A 27,151-nucleotide genomic window follows, 5' to 3' on the forward strand; every position below is an offset into this window, starting at 1 on the left:
TTCTTACCTTTGGAATAGTTCATGGTGCAATCCTTATGTGGAAATCAATCTAAGCAATGGCTCTTTCATAATGTGCATGCTTCAGTCATTCCCCATCATTGAGCCGGGAGTCCCACAATAACATTACAATAGCATAAATGTCAAATTTCCTTTGAAAAAAAAGCATTTGCTTTATTTAACTATCCACATCACGAGAAATGACGCTGAGATCAACCAATGAATTTAAAACACACAGTTCCCCGCTCCATTGAAGGCCATCATGCCTCAGATTTTGGTCTGCACATCGTGTGCAAGGTAGTCCTTATTCAGAACTTTGCTCATAATAATGATCTCTCACAGTTTTCAACTACTACTTACTTCTGCTGGGCACTTCTCGACCCAGGGCATTTCCTCTGACAGTGCTAGTGTTTCTAGTAATTTACTAGAATTTTCTGGGTGTTTTCCTGCCACAATGGCAGAATTCAAGAAAACACTGTTCCGATACGATACTTCTTGAGGAAAAAATTGATTTTATGGAAATGGCAATCACGAAGATTGCATCCAGTGTCTGTATCAGCAAAGCACGACCAAAGATTGGAAGATTTGTTGTTCTTCTTCAACAAAAGCCGTCAACAACTGTGAAAGTCACCTTCAGACTCCAGAGTAAGAAGGTTTACTCCAGTATTGGAATTTTCAAAGATTCCCATAGCTTGTATCATTCCCCGTCGTCGGAATGGGAGTCTCGGTAAATAAAAAATAACGTAGCAGTAGGTACAAAAGAGGAAGAAAAGGCCTAGGCCTCATCTCATTTTGTAGCATATCCACCTCTTTTTGCAAAAGAGACCCAAAACAATGCAACAACCAATCAGATTAGCCTCACCCCATAGAACCTTCCTGAGAGATCCTCAGATTTTCTACCGCGCGTTGTGCTAGGGAGTCTCCACTGAGCTCTGCTCAGTTTTTTCACTTCAACTTTCTACAACTCTCCAACTTTGTTCTTGAATATGTCTGTCAAGGAGAAGAAGGCTTTATTTAAGGCCTGTGCCACCTATTCAAAGAAAAGGCTTTATGTGGAGGACAAGCGTAAAGACTGTATTTATAGTTTGTACCCTGACCACAAGGCTACTGACTGCAAGATCTGTCGTACCTTCTCTTCAAATAACCTTAAAGGACCGTGAGCGACGTCTACTTACCTGGCTGCAAAAGTTAACGTCACGGAAAGAACCAGTATCCAGTGACCGTGATGATGCCTCCTCTGCTACATTTTCAAGGAGATCCCAAAAACGGGGTAGGTCTTTACCTTCAACTTCTTCTGACCCAGAACCCCCCCCCCCCCCCCCCCCGAGGTGCAGCCTGTAAAGAAAATGACTCATAAGTCTTCAGTTTCGCCTCCACCTTCTGAGAAACTGAAATTATTCAAAATAACAGCTTCCGTCCCTCCTGAGGGCAAAGCTGACAGGAAAAATAGTCCGTCGACGACGACCGTATCAGGTCCGTCGACGACAGCATCAAAAGTTCAACCGGCATCGACTTCGACTCAGTCGGCGAGCTCGTCGACGGGAACATCATCAACACCATTGGCTTCGGCGACAACGACCTTGTCGACGCTGCAGCCTGAGGTACCGGTTTCTATGTCGTCGATGCTTTTGATGACTACCTCTATGTCGATGAGGATGTCGATGGTGGCGTCGACGATGACGACTACTACGTCTTCTACCCCCAGCATTGTACTGACGACTGCTTCGACTACGGTCCCGTCGACAATTGTCCTTTCGTCATTGATGATCCAATGTTCTTCCACGTTGATTCCATTGACGACCTCGTCGACGACGTCATCGTCAATACAAAAAGTGGCAATTTCTATAAGAAGACACCAGATTACACCAGACATGACATCTCCCTGGAGAGTGACACCACTGCCTCCGGCACTTCTTTTGCATGAGGAGGAATTTTCAGAGGACGATGAAGGACCCTACGGGGGTGCTTATAGTCCATCTCAATTACTGGTTAAGTATCAGGACTCTGACTCTGAGGATTACTATGTGGAACAACAGCAATATATACCACAACCGCAATATATACCACAATCTCGGTCTCAGGACCCGTCGCAACAGGGTATGGTTTCCATGCCGTCTTCTCTCATTGCTGATCTCCAATTCATGCTAATGGATTACAAGAAAATATTTCCTAATCAAGCTTCCAGCCAAGAACCTGTGCAGGTGCCTCCACCTCCACCTCCTGTGCAGTCGGCTGTACCGGTTGCTCCGTCGATTCCAGAACCAACGGAATCTCAGCATCATGTGGTCACGGTTCAAGATGACTCATCTGATGATGACCAAGGCACGATCCCAGTCTCAGATCCAGATAGAGAATGGGATGATTATATTATTCTGGATCCGGCTTCACCACCTGCAGATCCAGTTTATTCGCCTCCAGCAGATATTGGTGGTTTTCATAATTTGATGGAACGGGATTCCAAACGTTTCGATCTCCCAGTGCCATCAGTTCAATCAGAGTGTTTTCTGTATGATTTCAAAGAACCTTATAAGAAATCTGTTCGGCCCATACTAATTGTGAGCCATGTTTGGGACGAAGGAATAAAGGAGATGAAAACTCCGGCAACTGTTATGCCTGTCCTTCCTAGGCTGGAGAAGAAATACAAAGCTCCAGAGGATAGCCTGCTTGTCTGGTCAGTCAGCCGAAACCTGACTCGGTTATTTCTCAAGCGACCCAAAAGAAATCAAAGAATCCGTCGGGGCCCCTCGCCACACCACCAGATAAGGAAGGTAAATGACTAGAAAACGTGGGGAAGAGGTTTTCTTCGATGTCCAGTCTCCTGGTCCGAGCGGCTAACGCCTTGGCGATTTTGGGACGATACGATCGCCAGATGTGATGTGACCTATCTCCATATTTGAACCAGCTACCCGAAGACTCCAAGTCTGACGGCAAGAAAATTCTGGAGGTGGGAGAGCATTCGTCCTCGGAAATTATTGACTGCGCTATGGACATTGCTACAACAGCTTTCCGCTCTCTGGCAGGAGCGGCAGTTCTTAGGTGGCAAGGCTGGCTTCGGGCCACCTGGTTTCGCCTGGAAGTACAAAATAAAATCCTAGATCTGCCGTTTGATGGAGAGATGCTTTTTGGGGAGCATATTGATGATGCTTTTCAGGACATTAAAAAGGACACTGAAACTGCTAAGTCCCTGGGGACATTGCAATACCGCAAAGTTCCTTTCCGTGGAGCGAGAGGAAGAGGTTTCACGTCATATAAGGGTGGATAGCAGCAGCGTTATTCTTCCTATTTACAACCATCTCAGTCTTACAGATCCCAGTACTCTCAATGACGAGGTCAATGGTCATCTTCCTCTTGTCAATCTTCTAGAGGACAACAAGGGTGTTAGGGGAAAGATTCCTCGAAGCGCCCATAGCGACTTCTTGGCTCTGTCTACTTTTCCTTCGCCCCCTGTAACACAAGTTCGGGGGGCAGGATTTCACAATGCTTCCAAAACTGTCAACTCGTAACATCAGACAGATGTGTCCTCAATGTCATCCGTTTTGGTCATACACTGGAGTTTCAACATCGTCCTCCTTCCAGAGCCCCTTCCGCCACCGAATCAAACCATATTCATCTTCTACGTCTCAAAGCTCACCAACTACTTCTCAAAAGAGCGATAGAGCCAGTACCTCTCTATCAGCGAGGCAAAGGTTTCTATTCCCGGTTTTTCCTCGTTCACAAGACTGTAGACAAATGACACCCAATCTTAGACCTGAGGGAGCTCAACACCTATCTCATAATACTCTCGTTTCGGATGGTATCTCTACAGGACATTTTGCGACTCCTCAATCCATGACATTACATGGCCACCCTGGATCTAGAGGACGCATACTTCCATGTTCCCATCCACCCAGCCCACAGGAAGTTTTTACGCTTAACAGTAGCCAAGAGCCACTTCCAATTCAAAGTCCTGCCTTTTGGACTTAGATCCGTGCCGTGGATATTCACAAAAGTTTTAGCCCCAGTCGCGGCGTATCTCAGAAAACTGTCTCTAGAAGTGTTTCCTTATCTAGACGACTGGTTGGTAAAAGCATCATCTGCTCAGACAGCATCAGAAGCATGAAAAAAAAAGAAGCAGTCGAAAGCTGTATTCAACTCTTCAGTCATCTCGGACTTCAACTCAACAAGGAGAAGTCAGTTCTCTCGCCTTCCAGGTCAGCCAAGTTCCTGGGGGCTGTTCTGGACACAGCCTGTTGCAAAGCTTTTCCATCAGAGGAAAGACAGAAAAAATTGATAAGCTCCCCCAGTCGATTACAAACAAGAAGTTCTCTATCGGTCCGCCTTTACAAATCTCTTCTAGGATCGATCTCATCTTGCATTCCCTTGATTCCGCATTGCAGGCTGCGAATGTGTCTGCTCCAGGAACAACTGGACTTGCAGTGGCGTCAAACAGAAGACTCTTTTGACGACAAAATCATCATCACTCCTCTTATGAAACAAGCAACCAGCTGATGGGTGGTCTGAGAGAACCTCTCTCAGGGTCTCACTTTCACAGTCACTGCATCTCCCCTGATACTTACTACAAACGCTTCTCTAGAAGGCTAGGGAGTGGTCTTCCAGGACCTTCAAGTGAGCGGCCGCTAGCAGCCTGAGCAATGCCTTCTCCACATCAACCTTCTAGAGCTCAAGGCGATTCGTCTAGCGTTACAGGCTTTCCTTCCAAGAATCCAAAATACCACCACCCTGGTCCGTACATACAACACCACGGCCATGCATTATGTGAACCAACAGGTTGGAACAAGGTCCCAGCTCCTCTCCAAGGAAGCCCAGCAGATTTGGGAGTGGGCAAATCATCACCAAATCTCTTTCGGCGGTGCACCTTCCGGGTACCCTCAACACGACAGCAGATGCGTTTAGTCATCTAAAGGCTGTGTGTCTTGAGTGGGAATTAGACCAGTGCACTCTGGAGAGAGTGTTCGATCGTTGGGGTACTCCTTCCATAGACCTGTTCGCCACTCAAGAGAACAGGAATTGCCACTTCTACGCAAGCAGGGAACACCATCGGGGATCATTGGGGAATGCGCTTTCGATGGCCTGGTCAGGCACCTTTGTTTACGCTTTTCCTCCGATTCCTCTAATCCAAGACTGCTCAGAAAGCTCAAGACGGAACCCTGCAAGATGAATCTGGTGGCCCCGGCGAGGCCCCGTCAGTTTTGATTTACAGAACTCCTCCTGCTCGCCCAGGATCATCCAATTCGCCTGCGTCCAATTCCTTCTCTATGGACGATGTGCCAGGGCCAAGTGGTACATCTGGATCCGGGTTCACTTCAATTGACAGTGTGGCTCCTGAGCACCGAGAGTTTCAACGCTTGAATATCCCTCAAGAATGTAGGAAGGTGCTAGCTCAGGCCCGTGCACCAAGTACGAATAAAACCTATCGTTCAAAATGGAAACGTTTCTGTTTGTGGTGCCGCCAAGAGAACATCCATCCTTTCTCTTCTGCTCCTCATCAGATCTTGCCTTACATTTTGGCTCTGGCTAAGTCAGGGCTCACCCATTCTTCTATCAAAGTGAACTTAGCTGCTAACTCTAGATTCAGATGGACAGCTTCTGGCCCATCCCTCTGCTCTGCAAGAATTGTGAAGCAGTTTTTAAAAGGACTCTTTAAGGTTTTTCCTCCAGTTAAACCTCCTCCTCCCATGTGGCAACTCAACTTGGTCCTCGCTCAACTCATGAGACCTCCTTTTTAGCCTATTCATAGAGTGGATCTTAAGTTTCTCTCCTGGAAGGTGGCCCTCCTTCTCGCATTAACATCAGCCAGGAGGGTTAGTGAGCTTCAAGCTCTCACTATTAAGGATCCTTTCTTACAATTAAAGAAGGACACTCTCATTCTGAGGACAAATCCAAAATTCATCCCGAAGGTCCTTTCGGATTTTCATCTGAATGAGACGGTCATTCTGAAATCTTTTTTCCCGCGACCTACAACTCCAGCGGAGAGGTCTCTTAATTCTTTGGATGTCCAAAGATGTTTAAAATTCTATCTCCAACGCACCAAAGACTGCAGGAGATCTTCTCAACTCTTTGTCACTTTTAGTGCTCCTCGCAAAGGTTTCCCCCTTTCAAAGCAAGGGTTTGCATGTTGGATTGCCAACACAATCAAATACTGTCACCAAGTGGCTGGTAAGCCCCTAGAAGGGCGGGTCCGAGTGCACTCCACAAGATCAGTGCCATTGTCTGCTGCTCTTTTTGCTGGAGTGCCGATCAAAGACATTTGCAGGGCGGCTACGTGAAGCAGAGCCCATTCCTTCACGAAGCATGACTGCTTGGATTCTTCCTCACGCAGTGAGGCGGCGGTGGGACAGGCAGTCCTGAGGAACCTCTTCCAGTGAGCGGTGAGCTTTCCCTTCTAACCCTCCTTCCTGTTATTGGTATTGCACATTTTGTATCGCTTGATCTTTGCTGACGACTGTTTGAATAACTGGTTATTGCTTGTTAAATTTGTGTCTATATATATAGACACATAGCTATTTCATGGTTCATTACACAAAATGTGCATTGTTGCTAACTGCTAGCTACTCTGATACAAGCTATGGGAATCTATGAAAGTTCCAATACTGGAGTAAGAAAACAAGTTACTTACCTGTAACTTTGGTTCACCAGTATTGGTAACTTTCATAGATTCCCATGCGCCCGCCCACCTTCCCTGGGAAACCTCAGCCTTCAGCATGTTTGTTATACTGTTACACAACAGCTACGAAAATCTGAGGCTCTGAGGCTCTCTCAGGAATGTTCTATAGGGGTGAGGCTAATCTGATTGGTTGTTGCATTGATCTGAAAGAAACAGGTTAGTGTTATATTCCTTACCTAAGTATATCCCCAGGAGTAAGACTGGATCCGGAAAGTTTTGCGTAGCAGTACCCCTGCGCGTCGGTAGGCGTCGTCTGTGCCTCCGCGTCCGTCGTTGGCGCCGGGATGAGTACTACACTAATCGGTGAGCCACACTACTCCAACGGTGTTGGAGTAGTGTGGCTCACCGATTAGAACGGCAGACCCTGAGGAAGGGGTCTGGCCCGGGACCAGGGTTCAATTCCCGACGTGGCAGGGTCTTGGGCTCAATGTCCACGGACTCGATAATTCTCGCCTCGGTGCCTACTCTAATAATGGGTCCCACTCTGCAACTCTGGGCAATAGCTTGCTTAATCTCCACAACGGCCTCGAAAGCGCTAGTATGCCTGGCTTCACCTTGGGGGTGCCCAGTACGGGGCATCTCACAGTGAAAGCCAGGAAGGGTTCCACAGCGGTATACAGCGCCAGGATGCCTGAAAGGTGATAGTGCGCTTTACAAGAATACATACATTTACACACACATTACATTTACACACTTAGACGCCGCCCTCGCGCGCTGACGTCCATTCTTCTTTATTCCGCGCCAGCAAGTACAGATCCGGAAAAAGCAGTACTCCTCAGTCACTTTTTGACTAACTATTTCTATCTTTTTGACCCTGTTTCGAGTCGTAAGACTATCTGTGCCGGTAGGGATGCCCGGGTTCAAGACCTGTGGCGATTGCAACCGACTGATGTTGGTTACCGACCCCCATCGCCGGTGCATGTATTGCCTTTGGGCCGACCATGACGACAAGTCGTGCCCCGACTGCCGGGCCTTGACGTCGAAGGCTAGACGGGAGCGGTCCCGTAAGCGCCTCGAGCTCCGGCAGTCGGCCCCGCGCCGTTCACGGTCCACGTCGAGGAGGAGGTCGAAGGATCGGTCGCGGGCCACAGTCATCGCATCTCAGCGAGTCAACACCATTCGTCGGGCTCCAAGTCCTCAGGTGAGAGGCACAAGAAGTCGAAGAGACGACATCGCTCATCTGACTCCCCCCGACGCTCGTGCGATGCGGCCAGGGGTTCGGGCGACACCGCCCACGCAGCTCTGCCGGTGCCGCTGCCAGCCCCATACCCGCCGGTCCCTGGGCTGAACGCGACGCCGGAGGAGATAGGTGCCTTCCTCATGGCCAGGAGGTTGCTCTCTCCTCCGCCTGGTCCCGCTGTGGGCCTTCGGGCCCCGCGGCCCCGACTGGGAGCCCAAGCGTGCCGGGGGCTTTGGCCCCGGCGCCATCGGCGACTTCGGTCCTGACGCCGCAGGGCCCCACCGGGTCCGGATCCAGGTCGCCGCTTGTCGACCTAACGACACCTCCGCCGGCACCGACCCCCAGGGTGTCGCCCTCGACGCCGTCCCCGGATGATGTTGTCCGCGGTCCCTCCCTCGGTCCGGATCCGGCGTCGGACCGGCGTCGCTCGACGCCGCATTCGACGCCGAGAGAAGAGCAATTCTTCTATGATCCGGCCCCATCCTTTGCACCTGACTATCAGGAGATGGGAGACGAGGAGGATTAGGAGGGGTATGAGGACCCTCTAGCACGGGAGTGCCAGTGGTATCAGGACTGGGCAGTGGATCTAGGGAAGGCCAGTGGTTTGGAAACTTCGCCCGACACTGGCTTTGTCTCCCCTCCTACCGTGGCTACGGAGGAGGGGGCTGCTTACAGCGTGGTGCTGACTTGGGTCTTGAGCTCCCCGTCGCGGCCGTGAGGACTAACCTCCTCACCGAGGTCCTTAAACCGCAGGCAAGCTCTTCGGAGCCTCTACTGCTGTTTAATGAGGCCCTTTCTGACGTTCTGTTGGGCACTTGGTCCAGGCCCGCTACAGGTCCGCCTGTAGATAGGACCGTGGTCAGGCGCCACCGACCGGCCCCGTGCGACCCTAGCTTCCTGTCCACCCACCCCACCGAGCCTGGTTATCCAGGCCTCTAACTCCCAGACCGCATTCCCGACTGCTCCACCTGATCGGGAATCCAAAAGGTATGAGCAGTTCGGTAAGCTGTTCTCCTCACTTAGTTTGAGGTTGCGGTCGGTCAACGCCGCTTGCCTTTTGGGCCGTTATACCCACTCTCTGTGGGACATGGTCGCGGACGTGCTGCCAGCTTGCGCGGAGGAGGCCCGGGTCAAGCTCACTGAAGCCCTTGCGGAGGGCGGGATGCAGCACGGTACTCTATCCGATGTGAGCTGGATACCACAGGCTCGCTGGGCAGGGCGATTTCCACGACGGTGGTGGTTCGCCGACACGCCTGGCTGAGGACCGCCAACTTTTCGTCTGATGTCCAGAATTCCCTCATGGACATGCCGGTTGATGGCCGTCACCTCTCTGGCGACAAGGCAGTCAGTGCGCTTGAGCGTTTCAAGGACTCCAGGGCTACGGCCAAGTCCTTGGGCCTGTTGGGCCAGCGCCAGCAATCTTCTGCCTTTCGCTCCTTTCGTGTCCAAGAAAGGGGCGACCCCTCACGCCCTGCCAGCCACGATCCGCAGACTAACATCCAGCGCGGCGGCGGACGAGGTAACCGCCGTGGAGGTGCCAGGGGGCAGCGGCGAGGCTAGTCCACATCCACCCCCGCAGCATCCGCCTCAAAGCCTTCCTAGTCCGAGCTTTCAGGCCCATTTGACGCCAGTGGGGGGCAGGGTTCGCCATCACCTCCTGCACTGGCGCTCCCATCACTTCGAACAGTGCTGCAAATCGTCCGAAGGGGCTTCTCCCTCCCCTTCGAGGCGACCCCTCCAGCCATGCCACCGCAGTACCACTACGTGTCGGGGGATCACTTGCAACTTCTGCAAGAGGAAGTTACGGCCCTCTTGGCTAAGGGGGCCATCGAGTGCGTTCCTGGGCCAGAAGTAGGGTGTGGTTGTTACTCCCACTACTTTTTGGTTCCCAAGAAGGGCAAAGGGGGCCGGAAGGAGAAGTTCAAGATGCTGACTTTGGCTCAGGTCTTAGCTGCCCTAGACCCAGAAGACTAGATGGTAGCGTTGGACTTGCACCCCTGCTTTTTAATCTGTACATAAATGATGTGGGAACCTTGTTGACAGAAACCTATAATCACTATCCAACGATTAAAGGAAAACCCATACCCTTACTCCTCTACGCCGACGATGCGGCTATCTTGTCACAGATGAAGAGAGGACTGCAAAATGCTGTTAATACATTCTCTGAATACATGAGTAACAGGGGGCTATCCATAAACGTTTCCAAGACCTTTACTATGTCTTGTGGCCCAAAGAAATCTAGAGCATCATGTAATATAACTTTGGACAATAAATGTATTGACTTAGCAGATGTTTTTTGTTATTTGGGGGTACATATGGACAGACAGTGTAATTGGAAACCTGCAGTGAAAGCGAGAGCGTTGGCATTTACAAAAGCAACAGGAGCGTTATTGAACTTCGCAAAGAAGATTGGATCAAGGCCACCTAGGGAGCTTCTACAAATCTAAATGTGTCTCCATTGGCACCTATGGCGCAGGGCTATGGGGGACACAGACCGTGGAAGTTATTCAACGAATAGAGAACAAATTCTTAAGGTATGTTTTGGCAATCCCTCCTAGTGCATCGATATATGTACTTCATGCAGAGCTTGCCATACAACATATCTCGGACACTATCAGAATGGCACCAATCTTATTGTGGCATAACATCTGGACTAATCCTGCCACACCATTGAACAGAGCTGTAGTTGAGTCTGCAATGTAGCGGACCAAAACACATCACTTGGCTCACCTACATTAAGAACTTTTGCTCTGACCTTGGACACCCAGAATACTTCTCTAATCCACTTTCAATGGACTTTGTTTCTAGATCCACCTTAAAAAAATCTTTGGTCTAGCATTGTGAATCGATTAGGTGGAAAAGCGAAAGGTCCAAGAGATCAGTTATAAATCACGATGAAGTGACATTGCATAGTAACATCCAGCTGTATCTTATTGTTGATCAATCCTTTTACGATCGTAGGCTCTTAACATCCTTTCGACTTGAAACATTCCTTAGATTTATTACCCTACCCAAGTCTAATGATTGGTCCAAGGTTAAACTCTTATGCCCCTGTGATGAGACATCTTTTCAATCCAACATTCACTGCACTTTATACTGTACTCTATATCTAGCTCCAAGGCGACAAATAGTAAGGCCTCTTTTGTTAAAATGGGGAATAAGAAAATCGAGAGAAGCATATAACAAATTGCGGTCCCTGGAAGATCATTTCATAATCAGCACTGTAATAATGTACTTAAAAGCAATAATGAAAATAAGACGGACCATTTCCCCCGATTAAGTTGCATATTACTGATGTTGTCCCTTTTTAGTTCCATCCATCTGCTCCAATTGAATGTTCTACCCCACTTTGTTTTAAAAATATTGTACATATTGATTTTATAATATTGGATCGTTCTTTTTGTTTTTTGTAACCAGTATGAACTTTTTATGACTGTGATTATTTTGTATGCTTTTATGAATTGTTTTTACTTTTCGAATAAAGCTTTTTGAACTGAACTGACTAGATGGTAGAATTGGACTTGCAGGACACATATTTTCACATCCCCGTCCTTCCGGCCCACCGGCGTTACCTGCGGTTCACGGTAGGCCGCGAGCACTTCCAGTTTACCGTGCTCCACTTCGGCCTTACCAGCACTCTTCGGGTGTTCACGAAAGTGATGGCGGTGGTCGCAACTCATCTGCGCAGATTAGGGGTGTCAGTCTGCCCCTATCTTGACGACTGGTTGTTGAAGGCGGGCTCGCCCCAGACAGTCGTCAGCCACCTCCAGACTACGGCCGACCTCCTGCACCTGCTGGGGTTCTCCATCAATGTGCCGAAGTCACACCTGTGTCCCTCTCAGAAGCTCCTCTTCATCGGAGCGGTTCTGGACTCGGCGTAGTTTTGGGTTTATCCTCCCAAGCCGGGGGTTCGGGATATTCAGGCTCTGATTCCAATCTTCCAGCCTTTATCCCGAGTCTCGGTCAGGTTGACGCTGCGGCTTCTGGGACTGATGGCCTCCTGCATCCTTCTGGTGCGTCACGCCCGGTTGCGGATGCGGGCTCTGCAGTGGGACCTGAAGTTTCAGTGGGCCCAGCATCAGGGCAACCTGTCCGACCACATCCTGATCTCGGAGGGCACTGCGAGACAATTGCAGTGGTGGCTCACGGACCGCGATTGGGTCAGCGGCAGATCCCTCTCCCTACCCCAACCGTAGCACGTAGTAGTGACGGATGCATCTCTCCTGGGCTGGGGGGTGCCACATGGAAGAGGCGGAGATCAGAGGCCTCTGGTCTCCGGCGGAGTCCCGGCTCCATATGAACCTTCTGGAGTTGCGGACAATCCGACTTGCACTGAAGGCATTCCTTCCCTCTGTCCGGGGAAGTTTAGTACAGGTGTTCACGCACAACATCACCGCCATGTGGTACTGCAACAAAACAGGGCGGGTGGGGTCATGGATCCTTTGTCAGCAGGCTCTGCGCCTCTGGCAATGGCTAGAACACCAGGGCATCACCCTGGTGGTTCAACACCTGGCAGGTTCTCTGAACGCCAGGGCGGACGAACTCAACCGCTGGTGCATGATGGATCACGAATGGCATCTGAGCTCGGACGTGGCGCAAGGCCTTTTTCAGCTATGGGGAGAGCCTTGGTTAGATCAATTTGCCACCGAAGAGAAAGCGCAATGTCATCAGTTCTGCGCGTTGGAATTTCCAAGGCGGCACTCGCTCGGAGACGCTTTTTGTCACGAGTGGAGCTGCAGTCTATTGTACGCCTTTTTGCCTATACCACTACTGCCCAGAGTGCTGAAGAAGATCAGGCGAGACCGGGCCCAAGTCATCATTGTGGCTCCGGACTGGGCACGAAGATACTGGTATCCCGAGCTATTCAGCATGTCAGTCGATCCCCCGATTCGTCTGCCTCTTCAGGAGGACCTTCTGTCGCAGCAGCAGGGGAAGGTCCTCCACCCGAACCTGTCCAGCCTCCACCTACATGCGTGGAGATTGAGCGGCGGCAGTTGAGGCCATTTGACTTGCCTCCTGAAGTCTGTGATGTCATTCTGGCAGCCAGGCGTTCCTCCACAAAAACGGTATACGCCTACAGGTGGAACAAATTTGTGGCATGGTGCACAGCAAAGGCTGTGGATCCACTCTCTGCCCCCTTTCAGAGGTTCTCCTCTTTCTTCTTTCTCTTGCCCAGCAGGGCTCTGCTCTGGGCACTGTCAAAGGCTACCTCTCTGCCATTTCAGCCTTCTTAAGGCTTCCTTATCAGCCTTCTCTTTTCAAGTCCCCTGTTGTAAATAGATTCTTGATGGGCATCACTCACATGTTTCCTCCTGTCCCTTTCGTGATGCCTCAGTGGGACTTGAATCTTGTTCTGACTTATCTGATGTGCTCTCGGTTTGGGCCACTTCACAATTGTCCTCTCCGTCTTCTTACTCTTAAAACTGCATTCCTGGTTGCCATCACCTCTGCCAGGAGGGTGAGTGAGCTCCAGGCTCTTTCCTCTAAACCTCCTTTCCTTTCTGTCCATCCGGACAAGGTTGTCTTGAGAACACGTCCCTCTTTCCTGCCCAAAGTAGTTACAGCCTTCCACACCTTGCCCACCTTCTTTCCGCCTTCGCATCCCTCGAAAGAGGGAGAGAGGCTCCACCGTCTGGACCCAAAACGTACGATCTCATTCAAACTGGACCGCACTCGCCAGTTCCGGGTGGATGACCAGCTCTTTGTTGGTTATGTGGGCGCTAAGAAGGGACTGGCGGTGCACAAACGGACCATTTCTCGATGGGTTGTTTTGTGCATAATGGCTTGTTATTCACTGGCTAAAAACGAGCCTCCTGTGGGGCTGCGTGCCCATTCCACTCGGGCCATGGCGGCTACTACTGCCCTGGGTCGGGGAGTCCCCTTGCAGGACATCTGTCAGGCAGCTACGTGGGCCTCGCTGCACGCGTTCGCTAGACACTACTGCCTGGACATCCAAGTCCGGAGAGATGGCTTGTTCGGCCGTTCTGTTCTCCAGGACTTTTTGGTGAGATCATTGGTTCGCAGACCCACCACCGGGGTTGGTATTGCTGGGGTATCTATTCTAAGGTAAGGAATCTAACACTAACCTGTTTCCTTCAGATGCACAAGTTACTTACCTTCGGTAACAATATATCTGTAAGAAACAGTAGTTAGTGTTAGATTCCTTACCGCCCCACCCATCTTCCCCGTTCTGCGAACCGATATGTTATTTTTAATTTACCGAGACTCCCATTCCTACGACGGGGATTGATACAAGCTATGGAAATCTATGAAAGTTACCAATACTGTTTTCTTCAGAAGTTGCTTCTTCAGGTGAGGAGTCCTCTGAGATCTAAAAAACTAGAAATCCACAACGATCTCTATTTGGTGAACTGCCCAAAAAGACCTCTTAGAAGTTTGACAGACACTCAGACAGGCCAGGGGATATGCCCTCGGGGGTGCCTGTTGCAAGGAAAGAATTCCAAAGCCTTGCTGACGATAGCACCATCAACTAACTCAGCAGGCATCTCTGATACCATTGTCATCTAATCAATCAACCATTCTACTGTTTCGTCAATAAGCGTCATGACCAGACCACGACCATGACCTCCTAGGCGACATCATTAGGTCACTGCAGTAAGCCAGCGATGAAGCAATCCGCTGCATTGTAAACACATGTAAAACAGCAACACACATCACAGAGCAAAGTTTCCCTTCATCACCCAAGAGAGCAACTTTTTGGTGCAACTCCATCTTAAATGCTAGGAGATTGATGAGGTCAAGGAACAATATGGGCAGAGTTTGCTTGAGGAACAACAGTCAGGACACTCTGAGGGGGAAGGTGGTGATGAATTGCAGTGGAATATAGTAATGCTCTTTATGACTGCTCCTACAATGGCCACAATAAGGGACAAACCTATGACGAGAGTCCTCATGAATCTCATCAGTGAGTTTCATCAGATGTTTGGCTACCCCAGGTCCCAGCTACTAATGATAGTAGAGGACATCTGCCTCAATCACAAATGTAAGCTGAGCAACCCAGACCTAATGTGCTGCCTTTGCTGCAAACAGTACCACCGCCTCAAGTGAGCACTGCCCCAAGAACGTTTCCTCCTCATACACATGATGCTGAGACATTGAATGATCTGAGTGAAGAGGGGGAACTAGCAGGTAAACCATTGAATTAGTCTGACAAGCAGATTAATACATTAAACCAACCATGTCAAAAACATCACTGATTGTGGATTCCCTGCTCGAAATCATCACTTGGTTATATTCTTTGGTGGAGCGATCCTCCACCAAAGATTGAGATTTCAATTGTCAGTTCATTTCAGACTGTATGATTTCAAGGAGGGTCCGAAAAAAGTCTGTCAAGGCAGTTACCTTCGTAGACTTTATTTACCAGGAAGGAGTGAAGAGAAATGTAAGCTTCAACATCTGTCCCTGCCATCGTGCCTCATCTGGAGAAAACTACAGAGCACACCCGGCAATAATCCTGCATGGCTGATGCTTGCAGATTGTGTTTCTGCAGGTGTCCCAGCAAGACTCATGAAATCCTACCTTGCTCTGCATATCTCCTCTGGGCCAAGAAGTCCAGAAGATTAACATTTTTTAAAAGTGGCAGCACTTGTAATACCCTCAATCAAAGCTGCTAATAGGCTTACACCATAAGCACATATAGGCAGACGTGGTATCATATTCAGACCGTCTTCAGGAGGAAGGAGACAGAAAGCAACGGCCGTTCTGAAAGAGCGAGAAATAGCAGTGATTGGCTGGTGTATGGATAAAGACACTACAGGCTTCAGACAGGTGCGGCATTCCCCAGACACCATGGTTCGCTGTGATCAACATTTTTCTGTCCTGTCCATACTAGACATGATGGTGAGAACCTATTTGGATGTCAACAAGAGGGTTTTAGGCCTAGTCCACAAAGGACATGCTCTCTAAATATTTTAAACCTCCCCCCCCCTAACTCCATTAAAGAATACTTCCCATCAGCACCTTACAAGTGGAAATTCTTTCCATGATAGGCAAGGGGGCGTTAGAACACCTCTACAATTTCTTGCGAAATACATGATTACAGTCCTGTTTTTTTCCTTGTAGAACTTTATTACAAGTCAGCAGAATGGGGACCCATCCTGGACCAGCTGACAGCTAAATAAATACCTGCAGAAGGTAACCTTGAAAATGGTCACTCTGCAGAAAGTTGCTCCAGGAGGGCGAATATTTATGTTGCTAGGTCTGCGTGGCTTTTATTTTCATAGTCTGGTACATCCCAGTGTACTGCAAGTATCCACACTTTGAAGTAGCTGGATGCACTATCAATTCAAAGTGCTGCCATTCAGCCTCAAATCAACACAAGTGGATTTTTATAAAGTATTTACAGGCACATGCATCAACCATTTTTGTGAGCGCCAACGGTGCGATTCGCAAAAATCGTCTGTTTACACCCGCAAAAAGGGCAATTGCATCAAGTTTCAAGGCACTCGCAATTTGAGAGTTCGCAAATAATTGCAATTTCTCAAATTGCGATTGCATGTAAGAAATCGCAATTTGCTATTCCTTAAATGCAATGCAAGAACCACTTTAAAATAGCGATTTCGCTATTAGGGGCGCAAATTACCATGAAGTTGAACTTTATGGTAATTTGCAAGAACTTTGAAAAATGTACTAAAGTGCATTTTTCAAAGTTGTAGGTTACACACACACATGCCCTTGGGGCATGTGTGTGCGCAGCATGTTCGCACAGAGCAATTTCAGTGGTGCAACAGATTTTCCTTTGGACACGCTTGCACCCTTGAAATTGCAAACGCAATTTTACTCGTAAATTGCGTATGCAATCTCCCATTCATTCCTATGTGCCATGTAGGCCTGTGGGCCCATTGAAATAAATGGGAAGGCATTCCTTAATTGCGACTCGCAATTTGCGAGTTGCAATTATGGAATGTTTAGGAATCGCTGTTTTAATAGCGATTCCTACATGCATAGGCTTTTGAGAGTCTTTAATTGCGATTCCTTAATAATCGCAATTAAGGACTCGCAAAAGCTTTTCTTGATGTATGTGCCTGTTTCGTTTCTCAGAAAGTAGATACTAAATGTTCCCTTACTTAGAGACCGCTGTTTATTCAAAGGCAAATCATTGTAGGTCACAAAGTGCATGTATGAATCTTTTCCAAAATCTTGCCCTCACACCCAACATGACCAAATCTCACTAGACTCCTACTAAATACATTCAGTTTCTAGAAACAATTCTGGATACAGCTGTAAGAAAATATTTTCCAATGCAGGAAAGTTCAAACTCAAATCTCAGCCAGAGTCAAAGTGACACTGGAATGATGGCAGTTACCATTCAGCCAGATGAAAGGCGTTCTGTTATGACAATCATGCCTCATTGGGTGATTAGGGAGCTCGCCTACAAGAATTGGAAGACAAGGGTAATTGATCCGAGATGGAGAGACCACTTCATATAAGTATCTGGTTCTCAAACTTATCTTCCAAGTCTGGGCAAGTCTTCAGCACTAATAAGAACATACAATAAAATGACTTTGCCATGTATAAACAAACAGAGCAATACCAAATATCCAGCTCTATAACAAGATCCTCAAAATCTGTAGCATTGGGCAATCAATCATGGCGTGTCGATAACTGTGGACAATTTGTCAGGAGTGGCCACCTCAAGGGCAGGTATTGTCTGATGGATGGCGGATGTATCTCATGATCTGCTAACAAGAAATGTTCATCATTAGAAGAAGCCAGCATTAGTCCTGTTTGCAACATCTCAGGTCAAGAAATGTGAGTTCTTTGCAAGCAGGTAGTGGCACCTGGAGTTGAGAGGAGAGGTAGTTTCAATGTTGGGGCCTTTTAGTTAGCCATTAGGAAAATCAAGAAGGAACCATGTAAACTGATTCTGGTGGCGCACCATTGCCTTGCCAATCCTTGATCAGTAATCTTCTCCATCTGTTGGGAGCCCCCTACACATTGGCTACCACAAGGAATTTCTCTCCTGTTATTCATTGTAGTCCATGATCTATCAAATTAAAAGCATGGCTCCTGACTATGTGTGATTTTCTTCTCTAGTTATCTCTTCTGATTGCTAGGAAATCCTCTATGAAGCTTTGACACCTGAAACCTTAAGAACTTACCAAGTGAAGTGGAAGATGTTCTGCATTTGGAACTGATCCAACAGTTTGCACCCTTTATCCTCAGAGCTACATCACGTACTCCTTGTACAGCTGGCAAATTATGGATTGAAATATTCTGCTATTACTGTTGATCTTGCAGGGGTATCTAGATTTTAGCATTCCTCTGACTTGACTTAATTGTTTGCCTCTAACCAGCAAGCAATTTACTGAATGCTGTTTTAGTGCAATGCTTCATTCTTCATTAGCCTTTGAATGGAATACCATCTGCACTACTGATACTACATAGAGCTCACTTCAAATATGTAACATGAAAGATGCACTCCTATTGGCCTTAACATTTGCCAAAATAGTATGAAATTCAAGCCTTCACTATTAAAGAGCTACTTTTGGGATTTGAAAAATACAGTTATTCTGTTGACCAATCTTAAATTCATAACAAATATACAAATAACTTTCACCTAAATGAACCTGGAGTCCTTAAGTATTAGCGCCCTAGAGATTTCTTCATTCTATGGACATTCAACAATATTTAACATTTAAATTGAATGAACATTACATTTAGGAGGTTAGATCAATTGTTTCTCCTTTTGCCTCCCAAAGAAAGGACATCTTCTTACAAAGAAAGGAAGAAGTGAATAGCCTATACTATTACAGTTTGTCATTTTAAGGGTGGCTGTCCACTTTAGACACTGATGTTGACTCATTCCACGAGAAGCGTATCCGCAGCATTAGCGGTGTATACTGGTGTTCCACTAATATCCGTAAAGCTGCAAAATGCAAAAGTTGACACCCATTTGTAAAAACATTACTTCCTTAAATGTTCAAAGACTCAACTGTGATCCAAGCTGTTCTTCAGAATCTGTTTTGCTAGGGTAAATGCCTTCCTTTTTCCTTTGTTCATTAAGTTTATTCTGTGCTCTTAATGCCAGTATTACATAATGTGGCCTGCAGTGTGCATTCTGAACATTTAATATTACTTACTATATCCTGGTTGAACAATTTGAATCTCTAAAAGATCAGCTGCTGGAAAACAAACAAGTTTCTTAACTGTAACTACAGTTCTCGTGTGTTTAATTGACTGACTCCTCTCTTGTCCAATGCAGTTGAAAAGTTATCCTTTCCCACTTGTGCTTTTAAATGTGAGGTATAGTGGCCTTCACCTCATTGGTTGAACTTTAGATCTCTTCTAATGATGTGAAGGGATTGCTAAAGCAAATATTTTTCTCATATATACTTCTTACTGCAGATACCTCACCTTCTGAATATCTCCAAGCGTCAGACTGGATGCACCTCCACAATAGATCTATTACACCCCAGATATGTTTTTGAGACCCCTTTACATGCGCCACCTCTACACACTCCTATCATTTTTCTCTTTCTGCATCTGCCAACATGGATCCTAAGCTTTCAAAGCCTGATTTACCTGTCAGAGATTTCTTTCCGCTCAAAACGTCTTCAGTGTGTAATCAACAAGTGTCTGTTATGGACACCCACTACCATTGTCTCTGGTGCCTTGCTACCTAACATGACTTGAAGTTGTGAAACTGCTGTGAGAAAATAATTTGGAAGGCCATTCTCGATCGAGAGACTAAACTTGCTGTCGCCAAACTTAGGAAGACAAGAAAAAGGTCTTATACGAAGTCGCAAGCGCAGACTTGCTCTTGCGCCCAGGCTGATCCCCTGACTGATAAACATTGAGGTCATGGAGTAAGTGGCGGAAATCCCATAAGTAATGCAAAAAATCTGCACACGGGCTCCTTCATCGTGCCACTTCCATTATTCGGAGACATGCAACACTACAGGCACCTCAACGCTACAAGCATCTCCAAGCCACCACGTTGGTCTTTACGCTTGGAATCTGCACCTTTACTAGTTCCTATCCAGACCGAACAATAATAGACAGCCATAGCTCCATGAGCTTCGTCTGGCCATAAATAAAATATTTGGTGCCTCACCGGATCCCTCTGAAGTGCCTTTGAGCCCTGAAGTGACTTTAGCTCCATGAATTTAAGGTGGCTACTGGTCAGTTTCATGCTGGCAGATCCTGCCCGAAGCCTGCAGCTCCACTCAACCTTGACCCGACACCAGTCTTCATTTGTATCTGGCTGTTCAACTGGCTTCAACCCTATCTTAGGAGCTGACTTCACTGGCTCCCAGGCCATTGCTACAACCACCATATACTGTCGAGATTCATACCACTAGACAACATCTAGACACCGGGCCCAACATGATAGTTTTATCGGCCTCCGAAATTAACCTGCTTAGACCACGACACTACGCTCACTCATAACAGGACTATACACCACATGCAGTTGATGTCTAAGGTGAAGCTTATCAAAATGATGGGAACGCCAGTGGTCTAGACATCTCCCCAGACCTTAGCCTGTACTCATCTAGCCTGACTGTAGCGATGGAGAACTCTGTCTCAACAGTGACCAGGAGAGAGGCAGAACTCATATTTCACTATACTAGTTCAACACTAATCCTTTATAGGTTCCGGAGTAGCGTGCTGCTTGCCAAAAAAGCACTTCAATTCCTCATCAGGGGTAACAAGCGCTAAATAAATGCAAACCTTTTTCCCCTTCTATCTCTCCACTATCCTCCTGAATCCAAATAACTGACTAACCTATCCACCACTCAAATTACTTTCATATTTCACAATACTAATTCAATACTAATCCTTTATGGGTTCCAGAGTAGCGTGCTACTCGCCGAAAAAGCACTTTGACGCCTCATTAGGGGTAGCAAGCGCTATATAAATGCAATTACAATACAGTACAATATTGCCAACTATAGAGGACAAACCTATTGTGCTAATTGAGGTCATCAGCTCTATACAAAAAAACCAGGAACCTCTTCAGCCTATCAGTGAGAAATTGACAGTTCTGTAGTAGGGGATCTCTGTGTATAGTCATAATCTAGTGAATAGTCCCGCCCATGTGCGTGGACCCCGGCAATCAAAAATAATCTCTTAAGTTGTCAAAAAATTGCAGAACTGCAAAGACACTTAAGAGAAAATTTAAAGACAGATAATGCAGCCTATATCCACAGGCTACACTGTCCAGTACTTCAACTAGAAATTCCACCAAAAATCCACAAACAGCAAAGCCTGTCCAGATTTCCCTTGCTTTTACTGCAAAAACCCCTCAGAAATGATAGAGAGGAAGGCCTGGACAGACAAGCCCCATAGGCTGCCATTATGTGGCTTAAACAGGATACTGTGCCTTTAAGGAAACCTTCTAGAACCTTCTCCCAGTATCCCAGAATGCATAGCAGGTCCCACTGACTTCGTTCTTTTTTCCGGCTCCTGCTTACAGGACCCTGGCATTGAGCTCTCCCTTGTTTCAAGGGGTTATTGCATGTTTTGGCACTTTTTGTATACTAAAAGTGTTGCAGTTTACTTTCTTGGCTTTCTCTTCTCTTCTGTGTGCTGCTTCAGGTGTTTTAGGGCTCTAAAATGCCTGGACTCTTTGTGAAGTGTCCAGCATGTGAGAGGAAGAAGGCCAGCGGTGATCCCCATGATGTCTGCATCGTCTGCCTCCCTGAAGATCATGTCCCTGAGGAGTGTGTCATCTGCCAGCAGTTTACAACTCGCACTCTGAAGGAAAGGGCGAAGATCAGGCTGTCTGGCCTTGAGGAGAGGCGCCTGCAGGCTGCAGGTGGGTCTGGGCAGTCAGGGAAGGATCCCTCTGCCTCTGCTGAGGCCTCTGGGGGGCTCCCCAGAGGCAGGAAGCCCAGCAAGCGATCCCGGTCTCCGTCGACGTCGATAGCCTCGACGACGACGTCGAGAGGGATGACGGCGGTGTGCTCCCCTTCTCCCCGGGGCTCCGGGACGAGACATCGGGACGACTCGACGTCGAAGCCACCGCTGACGAAGCCGCCGTCGACGTCGTCTTCATCGTCGACGTCGAGGGCTTCTTACCGACGTCGTAGACATCGGCGCTCGCCGTCGAGGCGACACCGCCGGTCGACGTCGAGGGGATCCTCGACGTCGAGAACATCCAGACGACGTCGGCGACGCTCATCGTCGAGGAAGGACCGTTCGGCGTCGAGGAGACGTGCGACGTCGAGGAGAGAGAGGTCGACGTCGAGAAGGAAGAGGTCGACGTCGAGAAGGAAGAGGTCGACGTCGAGAAGAAAGAGGTCGACGTCGAGGGATCGGCGCTTGACGTCGAGGGATCGGCGTTCGACGCCGAGGAAGGAGAGGTCGACGTCGCGGAGGCGGCGTTCGACGCCGGAGTCAAGGAAACGCCCTTTGACGCCGGAAAAGCGACGCTCGACGTCGAGCAGACGGAGGTCGACGTCTAGGAGTCGGTCAGGCTCTCCGAAACGTCGCAAGAGGGATTCTAGTCCCAGGAGTCACACTGCTTCCAGCGGGGGACGCAAGAGGAAGCGGTCTCCGGCTGAAGGGGCGGGCTCTCAGCCCTCTTCCCCTATAGGATCGCAGGGCACGGTGTACTCTGCGGTGTACACTCCTTCTCGGCCTCGGTCGACGCATACACCTGGTCCGAAGGCGGTCACTCCTCCTCCTCCTCCTCTACCTCGAGAGGACCCGCCGACGCTGCCTCCACTTCCAGCGGACGACCCGCCTCCACCGGTTCCTCCGCGGGGGCCGGCACCGCAGCCGGAGGTTCCTCCTCCGAGGTCCACTTCGCTGCCGTTTTTGCCTGTACCTCCTAAGGGGACCCCGAAACCTGCGCCCAAGGAGGCTCCGAGGAAGACTCCACCACGGAAACCGGTGGGGAGGCCACGGACTGGCAGGTCTCGCTCTCGCTCTCGCTCTGGGAGACGGGACAGGTCGCGGCACAGATCGTCCTCGCGGTCTAGACGCCGCCATAGGAGGCGCGAGTCTCGCTCCCGCACGGGATCCTCTGGCTCCAGGGATCGTTCTCCTACCCTGTCGGGATCACCGGATACGAGGGTGTCCCCGATTGATGACCTGGTGGCGTTCCAGGATGTCCTCTTGAGGGGCGCTGCGAAGCTGGGCATTCCCCTGACAGTGCCCACGCCGAAGACGTCCGTAATCTTTGAGACGTTGCACCAAAAACACTCGTCTCGCCCTCTCCTTCCTCTGGTACCGGGCCTGGAGGAACCAGCTATGGACCTTTTCCTCACCCCAGCGGTGACAAAGGCGGCACCATCTAGATTGCTGAGGAAGTACCGGGCCCCGGACTCGGACCCGGCTTTTCTGAGGGCGGAACCACCTCCGGACTCCGTCATTGTGACGGCGGCACGCAAACAACATGCCTCCGCTCCGTCATCCACGGTTCCCCCGGATAAGGAGTCCAGGTGGATGGATTCGGCAGGGAGGAAGGTCTGTGGAACTGCCGCCACCTCCATGAAGGCTGCGAGTGCCACGGCTCTGCTGGGTCGGTACGCCCGCTCCCTCTGGGACTCCCTGGAGCGGTTTGCGGAGCACTTGCCTCGTGAACAGCGTGAGGATTTTCAGGAAGTGCTGAGTGAAGGGATGCTGGTGGCCAACCAGATCATCAGTGCGGCAGCGGACTCTTCCCTGTTGGCTGCTCATGGTTTTTGCCATGGGGTCAACCAGAGGCGCCACGCCTGGCTCCGTCTGACGTCCCTGAAACCGGACGCACAGCAGAGGGTGGCCAACCTGCCGTTCTCCGGCAAGTCTCTTTTTGGACAGCATGCGGACGACGAGATGGCCCGCATGAAGGCGGAGGCCGAGACGCTCACGGCGGTGGGCCTCGAGAAGCCTAAGGAGACGAAGAAGCCGTACCGCTCATTCCAACGGCGGTCCGGCGGACAAGGCCGTGGACGTGGCCAGGCTTCGGGACATTCGCAACAGCAACAACAGTTCCGTAAGCCGTTCCAGAAACGCCAGAGGGGCAGGGGAGGCCAGCAGTCGGCTCCAACGCCCAAGGGCCAGGCTGGGTCTAGGCCCTAGGAACTTACTTCCCCCGGATCCGTTACCCACTCCGGTAGGGGGAAGCATCCAATTTTTTCCGGCAGAGTGGAGAAAAATTACTCAGGACAAGTGGGTGCTGAATATTGTTTGCAATGGATACAGTCTTCGGTTCACCAGCCCGCCTCCATCGATTCCTCCGGTCAGCTCGCGGTTTCAGCTGCTCGAGCTCCAGGTGGAGGCCGATACCCTGTTAAGGAAAAGGGCGATAGAAGACGTGCCTCTGTCCCAGAGGGGACGAGGCCTGTACTCCCGGTTCTTCCTGGTTCGCAAGAAGGACAAGAACGAGTTCAGGCCCATTCTGGACTTGCGACAGGCAAACAAGTGGATTCGCAGGGAAAAGTTTCGCATGCTGTCGTTGCATCAGATTTATCCTCAGTTGCAACAAGGGGACTGGCTCTGTGCCATAGACCTACAGGATGCATACTTCCATGTGCCCATTGCGCGCAAACACAGGAAGTTCCTGCGGTTCCAAGTCGGCACCAATCATTATCAGTACACAGTACTCCCATTCGGACTGAAGTCTGCGCCGAGAACATTCTCGAAGTGCATGGCGGTGGTGGCGGCGCACCTGCGGAAGAACAAGGTGTTTGTCTACCCGTACCTGGACGATTGGTTGATCAAGGCATCCTCCTTCTCGGAAGCGCGAGCACACTTCCAGAAGACGTGCGTTCTCTTGGACAAGCTGGGGTTGCACATCAACATGGCCAAGTCGGTCCCGACTCCGGTCCAATGCATACAGTACTTGGGAGCCTCCATCGATACGCTGTCAGCAAGCGTGTCTCCTTCGGAAGAGCGACGATTATCTCTCCTTCGGAAGGCTCAGGCTCTTATGTCGACTCCATCTACAACAGTGAGGACGGTGTCTTCTCTACTGGGTTCGATGGCCTCTTGTATCTTCCTGACGCCGCACGCACGACTGCACATGAGACCGCTGCAGGAGTGCTTGGAGGACCAGTGGGATCAGAGGACAGGATCCTGGGACGACAGGATACGACTGTCTCTGCATGCTCTTCAGTCTCTGAAGTGGTGGTGTTCAGCGGAGAATCTCCTCAGAGGGGTTCCTTTTCACAAGGACATTCCCACGCAGACTGTCGTGACGGATGCTTCTCTCCTGGGATGGGGAGCGCACTCCGGGACTCTACAGATTCAGGGAACGTGGTCACCAGTGGAGGCCACGTATCACATCAACTTCCTGGAACTCAGAGCTGTTCACTTGGCGCTGAAGGCCTTTCTTCCGTCCTTCCAGACCAGCTCCCTGCTTGTGCAAACGGACAACACTACCACGATGTACTACCTCAACAAGCAGGGGGGCTCGAGATCCCGCACTCTGTCACAGGAGGCGCAGGCGATCTGGCACTGGCTCCTGGCCAGAGGACTGACGGTCACGGCTACCCATCTGCCGGGTGTGCAGAATGTTCAGGCGGACGAACTCAGCAGACTCATTCAGGAAAACCACGAATGGGTCATAAACGACGAAGTGCTGGGAGAAGTCTTCGCAAGGTGGGGAACTCCAGACGTAGATCTGTTCGCCACCGCCGAAAACAGCAAATGCCGAGACTTCGCCTCCAGGTACTACCAGCCGGGGTCGCTGGGGAATGCGCTATGGATCAGCTGGTCGAACAGCTTTCTGTACGCTTTTCCTCCCATTCCCCTGATTCCGGCGGTACTCATCAAGCTGGCCCGGTCCAGGGCTCGGATGATTCTCATTGCCCCGGAGTGGCCCAGGCAGTGGTGGTTCACGGACCTGCTTCACCGTTCTCTCCTTCCTCACATTCGGTTGCCGTGCAGGCCGGACCTTCTCACGAAGTTCGGGGGGCGGATGTTGCACCCCAGCCTCTCGTCTTTGAGTTTGGCGGCATGGCTCCTGAGATAGTGCAGTATGGACATCTGAATCTGCCCGCGGATTGCATGGACATACTGAAGGAGTCTAAGAGACCTTCCACTAGGACTTCATATGCTTACAAGTGGAAGAGGTTTTGTATCTGGTGCCAGTCTAGGAACCATGACCCTACGACCTGCAAGGAAGATGTCATCCTTCCTTACCTTTTACATTTGGCGCAGTCTGGCCTTAATGTTCATTCCATTAGGGTTCATCTTGCTGCATTGACTGCCTACAGGAAATGCCCTTCACAGACTTCTTTTTTCCAGATCCCTGTGATCAAAGACTTTCTGGAAGGATTGAAGAAGGTGTTCCCTCCTGTCAGGCTTCCCTCGCCTTCATGGGAATTGAATGTGGTGCTGTCCAGATTGATGAAGGAGCCTTTTGAACCCATTCACAAGGCTTCGTTGCAGCACCTGTCCTGGAAGGCGGCGTTCCTCGTGGCCATTACATCGGCCCGCAGGGTGAGTGAAATTCAGGCGTTGTGTTGTACTGAACCTTATACTGTATTTCATGCTGCTAAGGTTGTGATGCGTACTCACCCTAAATTTCTTCCCAAGGTTGTTTCTGATTTTCATGTCAACCAGACCATAACTTTACCTACGTTTTTTCAGAATCCTTCCTCTCCGGCGGAACGTTCTTTGCATTCCCTGGATGTTAGGAGGGTGTTGAAATTTTATCTGGATAAGACCAAAGATATTCGTAGGTCAGACCAATTGTTTGTCAATTATGGATCAGTCAGGACGGGTCTTGCTACCTCTAAGCAGTCCATTTCTAGGTGGATTGTGTCCTGCATTCAATTGTGTTACCAAAAAGCTAATAAGACCTTAGGAGGTAAGCCTAAGGCTCATTCCACCAGGGGCAAAGCTGCCACGACAGCCTTGCTCCGTAATGTGCCGATTGCAGAAATCTGCAAGGCCGCCACTTGGAAGTCGGTCCATACCTTTGCTAAGCATTACTGCCTGGACTCTGATGCCAGGGCAGACGCTCAGGTTGGGCAGGCTTCGCTGCGGAATTTGTTCGCACAGTAGTGGCATCATGTTTTTTCTCCACCGCCGCTTTGGTGTGGGGATGGGCTTGCCATTCTATTCACTAGATTATGACTATACACAGAGATCCCCTACTACAGAAGGAGTAGTTTCTGTTCTGTAACTCCAGTTCTGTAGTAGGGGTATCTCTGTTATAGTCATAAGCGCCCGCCCTCCTCCCCGGTGGAGAATTGTTCATGTAATTAATGCTACAGGTCTGGCGTTTTTACGCCTTCAAAAAGAACTGAAGTCAGTGGGACCTGCTATGCATTCTGGGATACTGGGAGAAGGTTCTAGAAGGTTTCCTTAAAGGCACAGTATCCTGTTTAAGCCACATAATGGCAGCCTATGGG

The 27,151-nt window shown here is 49.5% G+C and overlaps 1 protein-coding gene across 1 annotated transcript in view; it reads left to right on the forward strand.

Moving 5' to 3' along the window:
* SEC14L1 (SEC14 like lipid binding 1) overlaps nucleotides 1–27,151 on the forward strand; it is a 527,341-nt gene that overhangs the window by 451,540 nt on the left and 48,650 nt on the right. The window lies entirely within an intron of this gene.

The sequence above is a fragment of the Lissotriton helveticus genome, chromosome 7 (genome assembly GCF_964261635.1).
Source record: "Lissotriton helveticus chromosome 7, aLisHel1.1, whole genome shotgun sequence".
In the NCBI taxonomy this organism is placed as follows: domain Eukaryota; kingdom Metazoa; phylum Chordata; class Amphibia; order Caudata; family Salamandridae; genus Lissotriton; species Lissotriton helveticus.